This window comes from Cebus imitator, unplaced genomic scaffold (assembly GCF_001604975.1).
Source record: "Cebus imitator isolate Cc_AM_T3 unplaced genomic scaffold, Cebus_imitator-1.0 Scaffold165, whole genome shotgun sequence".
NCBI lineage: Eukaryota > Metazoa > Chordata > Mammalia > Primates > Cebidae > Cebus > Cebus imitator.
In genome coordinates, this window is record NW_016107480.1 from 4,003,061 (window position 1) to 4,013,274 (window position 10,214).

The following is a 10,214-nucleotide window of genomic DNA, read 5'->3' on the forward strand; positions in this document are numbered from 1 at the left end:
ATGCAGTAGGGTTTTGAGCTGGAAAATAGAGTGATTTTTAAGGGCATCGGAGGGATAATGATTCATAAAATACTTAAATGTCCAGTACAACACACGAAGAGCAGGATCTCTGGCTTCAAAGGATAAGAAAGTAGGGACTGGAGTGCTTAGGTGGAGGAAGATGCTTTGATTGTAATAGGAAAATCTTGAAGATGTCTTACTGGGAAACGCACCCTGTAAATCAGCGGTGCTCTACCTTTGTGGCAACAGGGATCGGTTTTGCGGAAGACAGTTTTTCCAGGGACCAGTGGAGGGGAGATTGTTTCAGGATGATTCAGGCGCGTTGTATTTATTGTGCATTTTATTTCTATTATTGTTACATTGTAATATATAATGAAATAATTATTCAACTTACTATAATGTAGAATGAGATTATTTTTCTGAAACTAGGTGGTCACATCTGGGGGTGATGGGAGACAGTGACAGATCCCAAGCATTAGATTCTCATCAGGAGCAACCTAGATCTCTTGCACATGGGTTCACGCTCCTCTGAGAATCTAACGCTGCCGCTGATCTGATGGGGCAGTGCTCAGGCGGTAATGCAAGCACTGCGGAGCAGCTGTAAATACAGATGAAGCTACTTGCTTGCCTGCCACTTACCTCCTGCTCTGTGGCCGGGTTCCTAACAGGCCACAGACTGGTACTATTTGTGGCCTAAGGGTTGGGGTCTCCTACTGTAAATAGCCGTTGTCACTCAGTTTTCCCTACTTCTGACTGTGAAAACTAAATAAACAAAAAACAGGCCAGGCGTGGTGGCTCATGCCTGTAATCCCAGTACTTTGGGAGGCGGAGGTGGGCAGATCACCTGATGTCGGGAGTTTGAGACCAGCCTGACAAACATGGAGAAACCCCGTCTCTACTAAAAATACAAAATTAGCGAGGCGTGGTGGTGAATGCGTGTAATCCCAGCGACTCAGGAGGCTGAGGCAGGAGAATCAATTGAACTCTGGAGATGGAGGTTGTAGTAAGCTGAGATTGTGCCATTGTACTCCAGCCTGGGCAACAAAAGCAAAACTCTGTCTCAAAAGATTAAAAAAAAAATAAGAAAAAATAAAAAAAACAAAACAGCTAGTTTCTAAGGATCATGTCTGTGAGTCAGGATTCTCGATCCAGAGACAATGGCCCTTATGGGATGGAGCCCGAAGGCGTCATCGAGAGCAACTGGAATGAGATTGCTGACAGTTTTGATGACATCAACCTCTTGGAGTCCCTGCTCTGTGGCATCTACGCCTATGGTTTTTAGAAGCCATCTACCATCGAGCAGCAAGCCATTCTACCTTGTATCAAGGGTTACGACGTGATTGCTCAAGCCCAATCTGGGACTGGGAAGATGGCCACGTTTGCCTTATCGATTCTGCAGCAGATTGAATTAGCTCTAAAGGCCACCCAGGCCTTGGTCCTGGCACCTACTAGAGAATTGGCTCAGCAGATACAGAAGATGGTCATGGCACTAGGAGACTACATGGGTGCCTCCTGTCACGCCTGTATTGGGGTCACCAATGTGCGTGCTGAGGTGCAGAAACTGCAGATGGAAGCTCCGCATATCATCATGGGAACCCCTGGCCATGTGTCCGATATGCTTAACCGGAGACACCTGTCTCCCAAATACATCAAAATGTTTGTACTGGACGAAGCTGACGAAATGTCAGGCTGTGGATTCAAGGACTAGATCTATGACATATTCCAAAAGCTCAACAGCAACACCCAGGTAGTTTTGCTGTTGGCTGCCATGCCTTCTGATGTGCCTGAGGTGAGCAAGAAGTTCATGAGAGACCCCATTAGGATTCTTGTCAAGAAGGAAGAGTTGACCCTGGAGGGTATCCGTGAATTCTGTGTCAACGTGGAACGAGAGGAGTGGAAGCTGGACACACTGTGTGACTTGTATGAAACCCTGACCATCACCCAGGCAGCCATCTTCATCAACACCTCAAGGAAGGTGGACTGGCTCACCAAGAGGAGGCGTGCTTGAGATTTCACTGCCTCTGCCATGCATGGAGATATGGACCAAAAGGATTGAGATGTGTTCATGAGGGTGTTTTGTTTTGGCTCTAGCAGAGTTTTGATTACCACTGACCTGCTGGCCAGAGGCATTGATATGCAGCAGGTTTCTTTAGTCATCACCTATGACCTTCCCACCAACAGGGAAAACTGTATCCACAGAATCGGTCAAGGTGGACGGTTCGGCCGTGAGGGTGTGGCTATTAACATGGTGACAGAAGAAGATCAGTGGACTCTTTGAGACCTAGAGACCTTCTATAACACTACCATTGAGGAAATGCCCCTCAATGTTGCTGACCTCATCTGAGGGGCTGTCCTGCCACCTAGCCCCAGCCAAGGTTCAGTCTTGGGGGCGCTGAGGAGCAGCAGGAGGGGGGAGGGAAGGGAGCCAAGGGATGGGTATCTTGTCATTTTTTTTCTTTGAATAAATGTCACTTTTTGAGGCAAAAGAAGGAACCGTGAAAAAACAAAACAAAGTAACAACAACGAAAATCCCATCCTGGGTGGCGAGTGAGTGATCAGGAGCACCAGCAATATGACTAAGGTCTTTGCTGAATAAGCAGAAAGCAGACACAGGGTTCACATCCTTCCTTTGGTTGCCACTTTCCCAGTGGAGAAAAAAGCCACAAGGCTTTGGACAACTTTTTTAGCTGATAAGAGCGATAGAAGTATGGATAAGCTGGAGATGGAATAAAAGCTCGAGGGGAGAGAGGGGGGAAAAAGGCAAAAAAGAAATGACACATGGAGCTAGAAAAGTTGTTTGTTTTTCAAACCTGAGGCAAACCTGTCTTATTAATAAATTAGGGACCTGATTAAGGACCTACTGTTATTAACTAGATAATAACACTCACTGTCTTTTGAAAGTTTGTGCCAGCCCAAAGAAAACAGAGATAAATAAGATACTCCCTTGGCTTGAAGGAGGCAATGGGAGTTTGTAAAGCATTAACTGTTGCACAGCACTACGCCAACCTGAAGGCTTAGCTTATTGCTGTGTATTGGGAAGAGCTTTAGATTGGATTTTGCTGATCAGCTCACAAAAGCTCAGTTACATGGGCTAAGAGACTTAAGTCTCGTTCAAAACAAATGTGCAAAAAATGAAACACTAACCTAGAGGTTAGAGGGTGGTAATATGTGGGCACCCTTCTCCTTCTGCCCAGTGTTTTGTACCAGGCATAGAACCTTTCTGGTCCCCTGTAAAAACTGTGCCTGTGAGTCACAGAGTAAGCTATGGCTGCCTAAGAGTCACTTGACCATTTCCCAAAAATGGAAGCAATGTTAATATGAGCTTTTTGACGTTTTTACTCTTGCTAATGATGCTCAATTAAGTGGCTCAGAATGCTGCTACTGGCCAATTATCAGAATTGTATTATAATTTTTAGAAGTAGGTTAGAGAACTTTTTAAAATGTATTATTTTATTTTCAGCTGATACGCTGATTCGAGATGGTTTTTATTTTAGAGCTTGGCAGAAACAGACTGTGCTATTTTTTCAGATATTATTTCTACATTGGAGTTTTGGAGACATAATCTAATCAGAGTGTTTGCTATATTTCCTTTATGCTTTTTTAATCCTCACTTGTCAATGTAAATGGTAAAACAACAAATTGAAACTGCAGTTTTATTCTAGTGTCCGTTTAATGTTATTTGACATAACTTTTCTACAGTTATTATTAGCTCAGATAATAAGGCACAAAGGTAACAATACATAGTGCTCTTTTCTCTGGTTTACAAAGTAGAGATTTAAAAGGCTTATTACATTTACATTCCTCTGTAAGTTTAGGACAACATTGTCAATCCTATTTTATAGATGAGTAAGCAGGTACAGAAGTTAGACAGTTACATGCAATATTTTGATTCTTCTTGATTACTTATTTTTAGTTCATTTCTTAAAATAAAAAAACTAAAAAATTATTTTCCATGAATTGAAACAAAAACTAACCTCTTTACATATGTTTGGTTTTAGATTTTCCATTTATTTCGTGATAAGGTGGCAATGAGAATGTCAAATCACAAACTCTTAGAGTAATTGGTTCAGATTATGAATGATTAAAAGCTGTGAAATGTTTAGGGGGATTGAACAACCCAATAAATTCATATTATACTTTGTATTTCCTACGTACTAGATATCTCATCAGAGTTCACCCTTGTGGAAAGCACTGATGAACTGTAGTCAGGGGGATTTATGTCTGTACCCCATTTTCCATGAAATATCATTGCAGCCCAGACATGCTCCCTCTCAAACTGGGCTTTATGTTATTTATTCCATGCAAGGTTGTATGTAGGTGAAGAGATTGCCCAGTCCTGAATCCCAGGAAGTGCTGAAGTGCTGAAGGATATGGTGTTTATATCTTATCAATACAATCTAAGGTTCTCGCTCCTCTGTGGATCTGCGAAGGCCCAGGATTAGATAGGTGGGAGCAGGATTCTAGAAGCACTTACAAAAAGAATCTTGAAGGGAAAGGAAGAGGAACTAAAATGTCTGGGTTTTCTGTGTGTGCGTGTGTGTCCGCGTGCATGTGTGCGCGTGTGTGCGCGTGCATGTGCGCGCGTGTGTTTTCTTTTTTTAAAATTTGGTCTTTCGTTTCTGTAGCTTTGCATAAACTTGGCCATTTTGACTGCCCCTCTAGACTATCTCCAACTGATAAGGTCATGACTTCATAACACATTATTATTATTATTATTATTATTATTTTGAGATGGAGTCTTGCTCTGTTGCCGCCCAGGCTGGGGTGCAGTGGCGTGATCTGGGCTCACTGCGACCTCTACCTCCAAGGTTCAAGCAATTCTTTTGCCTCAGCCTCCCTAGTAGCTGGGACTACAGGCGTGTGCTACCACACCCATGTAATTTTTATAGTTTTAAGTAGAGATGGGGCTTCACCATATTGGCCAGGCTGGTCTCAAACTCCTGACCTGGTGATCCGCCTGCCTCAGCCTCCCAAAGTTCTGGGATAACAGGCGTGAGCCACAGTGCCTGGTCCTTCTTGTCACTTTCTAGCATTGCAGAAGACTTTAATTTTTTTTCCCTCTGTCTACCCTAGATAACCATACGTAGGAAATTACATAAATGAAGAATTCCATGCACATCTAGACACAGGAATGGGTTATGATTTCAGTAATAAGCTTAGAAAGCTGATCCAAAAAAAATCATTTAAGCAAAGCTTAGTTCATTTGAGTAAAACACAAATTAAACAATAAGTTTTCCAAACAAGCATCTGAAATATCAGCATCTCCACAGTTCCCAGGAGAAGTAAGTAAATAGGCAGGTAAAGAACCTGTGTATATATTTGCATCTGCAAATAAGAACGGCTAGATACAGAAAATCTCAGTTTTAAAAAATGTTCTTTATATAATCAGTTTTTAAATTTCTTATTTTTTTTAATTACAGAACTCATACAACAAAACCACTGACTGTAGTATTTCAGGAACATGAAAAGTATACAATGAAAAATAATTTAGAAGATTTGATACTATTAAAAAATAGACATTTTTCCATGTGAACACATTCATGCTGTGAACATAAATAGTTTACAGAGAATCATTTCCACCCTACCTCGTTCTTGCCCCATTACATTTTGGGAAACATTTATAATATATTTTCAAGATACTGGGTGTGCATACTTTTTTTTTGTTCTGATGATATGTGTGGGGTTCAATAATGTGTTACTAGGCCGCGTCCTGTGGCTCATGCCTGTAATATCAGCACTTTGGGAGGCCGAGGCAGGCAGATCACGGAGATCAATACCATTCTGGCTAACACAGTGAAACGCCATCTCTACTACAAATACAAAAAATTAGCCAAGTGTGATGGTGTGCGCCTGTAATCCCAGCTGCTCAGGAGGCTAAGGCAGGAGAATCGCTTGAACCCGGGAGTCAGAGGTTGCAGTGAGCCAAGATTGCACCACTGCACTCCAGCCTGGGTGACAGAGTAAGACTGTCTCAAAAAAACAAAAACAAAAAACCAAGAAAGTAACAAGAAGCTATAATATTAGAATTTCAGTAATACAGATGTAGTCTAGTGTAAAGTACGGGGTTTTCATACTGAAGGTAAAAATGCTGAGTTATATGTGAATTAATGTGACTTTTGCATAGTGGAAGGTTACCAGAAGCAATCACTTTCTTGAAGTGTCACTGTTGATGATGAAGAGTAGAGAGTAGATTCCATATGTATCATGAGACCACCTCGTGTCTAGAAAGGAGCATCCTGGATGATGTGGGCCACAGGTCTAGCTTTGCACTTATTAGCTCTGTAACTCTAGAAAGATACTTTTCCTGAACCTTGGAATCATAAGCTCTTTGAAATACTTTTCTCATCTCTAATATGGGGGGAGGCATTCCTGCTTATCTCAGAGGAATTGTGGGGAATGAACGTACTCTATTGTACTGTGGTGTACTATATAAAATGTGTTTTTCATACTGTATTATTTTGAGCTCAGACGTGAGAAATGGAGTACAAAAAAATGTAAAGTAATTCAAGCTTGTTACCAAATGTGGAAAAAATGATTTTACTTCAGTATATTCTTATAGTTTGCCTATTTTTTTTCACAGAACCAGTAGATAAGGCAATACTTAAATGCCAATAATTGCTCCAACCGGGGTAGAAAATGGATATTTGTACTTCAGATGTGTGGATACCCATTTCCAGAAGGGGCAAACGGGGTTGGCTCCTATACCGAAAAGTGATGTAGGGGTGAAGAAGTTCTTACTGGCCTTTTTCCCACTGAGTTGTAGCTGGTCTTCTGACAGGGAATTTTGGGGACCAGTTCACCAATGTGTGACAGTATCCAGGCATAAAGATGTGAACCATCTTCTTGCCCAACTTTTAATCTAAGGAAATGCAACACTACATTCCAATGTACTTCTAAGACAGTTCTGCTCCATGCCAATCCGTAGATGAGAAGGGGATCATTTTTTGTGGGATCAGGGTCTTTACCTGTTTCTTCTGAAATCCTATAACATTTTATTTTTTCTGCTCTTGGACTTACCGCATATTTCCTTGATTTCTGCTTACCTGAGTAACTGTCTTTTCCTCCGTGTTAAGGTAACGTTATATCATGGAGACAGAAAGTTCTCTCCCTGCTACTTACCAACTGTTGGATCTTGTTTGAGCAAATTAATTACATTCTTTGAGCCTCAGTTTCCTTATCTATCAAACAGCGATAATATTTCCAAGCTCAGAATGCTGTTGTAAATATGAATTGGAATAATGAAAATAAATATGGTAGATGCTGGTCATTAGTAAGTTTTTTCCTAAAAAGTGGACTGCTTTATGTTATTTATATTTATATCTCCCACAGTGCCTCAGTCATAGTAAATGCTCAATAAATGTGACTCAATAAGCATGGTGGCTCTTGCCTGTAATCCCAGCACTTAGGGAGGTTGAGGCAGGTAGATCACCTGAGGTCAGGAGTTCAAAACCAGCCTGGCCAATATGGTGAAACTCTGTCTTCACTAAAAATATAAAATTTAGCCAGGCATGGTGTGTGCACCTGTATTCTTAGCTACTTGAATGACTGAGGCAGGATAATGGCTTGATCCCAGGAGGGAGAGGTTGCAATGAGCCAAGATCGCATCACTGTACAGAAGCCTGGGCAACAGAGTGAGACTCCATCACAAACAAATAATGTTTGTTAAATGAAAGAATGATGGTGATTTCCAGTAATCGCCATCTACACAGTGATAGTCTTCCTTTCTGAGTTATGAGTAGATCATTGCTGTGGGAATCTGTTTGACTGTACCATGGCTTCCACCCTTTGGGATTCCATGAACATTGAGATTTTCTTAAGACTTTGACACATCTGAGGGTGGTGAAGTAAGATATGGAGGAGAAGTGCTATGTCCCTTGGGACTGGAAAACTCAGCTGTGGCCATCAGAAATTTCTGAAAATGCCAAGTAAATGTGGGTAATGAGGAAAACCTAACACACCCACTCAACAGCACTGGCTACAGCATTATCTAAAAGAAAGATGTGAGATGTGCTAGGATCAAATTTGTTTACATGGGTCTATCTCTGGACTCATAAACCACCAATCCGTACACTCCAAACCCTTTCTGGAGGGACAGTTCTCTAACAGCATTCAAGGTAATTGATGAGCATTTGGAGGCTGCATACCTTTGTCAAGACTGAGACAGTCTCACGGCTGGTTCATGAAACAGGAAAGCCTGCTTTAGAAGTTAGAGAGGTTCACTCTCCAAACTCAAGGCATCCAGTGGAAGTAAATCTGCTAAAGGCATTTGCAGAGTAACCAGCATGTTTCCCCAAATTTTCACATGAAGCATAAAGAGAAAAGAATGGAGTCATAACACCACAGCTTACTTTGTGAGTGAAAAGTGTGGGATAGGGAATGAAGTGGAGAAAGTTACATGCTACTTGCATGATAAGCTATCTGCTATTAGTCCACCAATTTCATGAAGTCTTCTCTAACCTTTGGCTTCTGCTTTTCTTTCTCTAAAAAAAAAACCCCATAGAATCTTGGGGATCCCTTCAATGGAGAGCCACAGTTGTTCTTCATAAAAATTACAGTGGAAGGATCATGGCAACATATAGTCTACTGATACTCATACTGTGGACATGTTTGATTTTTAAAATATGTAAATAAGGTAATTCAGAATGATGATAAACAGGAGAATTCCCAATAGATGACTCAAAGGCCGATTGGCATTCTCCTTCAGGTAAGGAAGGAAAAAGTCTGTTTGACATCAGTAGAGCCTTTTATGCCAAACAGGATGTCTCAGCATTATGAATCAGTAATCACTCTCACCATCTTTAAATAGAACCAAAACTTATTCTCAGTTACTGGTTAAGAATCTTGTAAGAATGAAGAAGTTATATGACTGAAATGGTTGTCTATGCAATTCTAGACTCATCTAGGAAAGAACAGAGCATCCAACATGTGAGTCAGGGAACCTACACGACAAGGTGCCCTGACCTAGTGTTTGTCTTGGAGCCAAGACCTAACTGTTTCTACTCAGTCACTTTTTTTCTTTTTTTTTAGATGGAATCTCTCTCTGTTGCCCAGGCTGGAGTGCTGTGGCACAATCTCAGCTCACTGTAGCCTCCGCCTCCTGGATTCCAGCTATTCTTGTGCCTCACCCTTCCGAGTAGCTGGGATTACAGGTGTGCACCACCACACCCAGCTAATTTTTTGTATTTTTTGGTAGAGATGGGGTTTCGCCATTTTGGCCAGGCTGGTTTTGAACTCCTGACCTCAGTGATACACCCACTTCGGCCTCCCAAAGTGCTGAGATTACAGGCGTGAGCCACTGCACCCAGCCTCAGTCACATTTTAGCACTAGCTTAGCTGTGCAGTGAACCCTCCTAGATGTCTATGTTTTCATCAGAGCCTGTGTCTACTGTAGAATCTATTCAGCTGAAGGGTCTAACCTCTAATAACATCATCCTTTTTTTCCTCCTTCAAGTTCTATGTAAGATTTCCTCCACTTTCTCTTCCCCAACTGTGGCCCCATCTCCCAAGGACAGACCTGCTGAAAGCCTAGGACTCTGGGATGCTTCCCTCTATGTTCCACATTCTCATTCTACCACCAGCTTGTCCCCTCCAGGCCCGTCCACAGTCCTGCTGCTGTGCATGGTCTTCCTGCTATATTTGGGACCATCTCTGTGGAAGCAGAGAAATACACTTCTCGGTTTCAAAAAGCAAAAGCTAGTATTTCTTCTACCCCAGAAGCCTGTGCTCATTTTAAACCACAGTGATTAAAGATCCTAGGGGACCAGGGATACCTTGGGTTTAGACATGATGTAGGTTCATTGACAAGATTGTCACAGTGGAGCAGACACAGGAGAAACGGTGGGAAATCATTGCAGTAGTGTGTGATTCTGTGAAGTTGCTTGGTATCCATAGGCTTTATGTCTGGAAGTTACTGATCTTTCTGTCTCCTTAGAATGATTATGTAACATATATTCTTGCTGATAGCTGAAATAACACAAAGACTGCTACATATTTTAGTAATAATACTAAAATTTAAGCAAAATATATTTGACAGTATAAAGAATAAATAATATGTTTATTCTTAATTGTGAATGAACAATAGTAATCGTTATTACCAGCAATACATTTCTTAAGTCATAAAATTCAATATTTATGACTTCATGCCCTGCACTGTACCAAGCACATCACAGATGTTATCTGATTTAATATGCATACTAAGCCAATATGACTATTAT

The 10,214-nt window shown here is 41.4% G+C and overlaps 1 pseudogene across 1 annotated transcript; it reads left to right on the top strand.

Annotated features, from left to right (window-relative positions):
• Positions 1 to 1,123: 1,123 nt before the first annotated feature.
• On the top strand, positions 1,124 to 2,486 carry LOC108314950 (annotated as a pseudogene). Its single transcript, XR_001829746.2, has one exon. The product of XR_001829746.2 is annotated as a eukaryotic initiation factor 4A-I-like (transcript).
• The last annotated feature ends 7,728 nt before the right edge of the window (positions 2,487 to 10,214 follow it).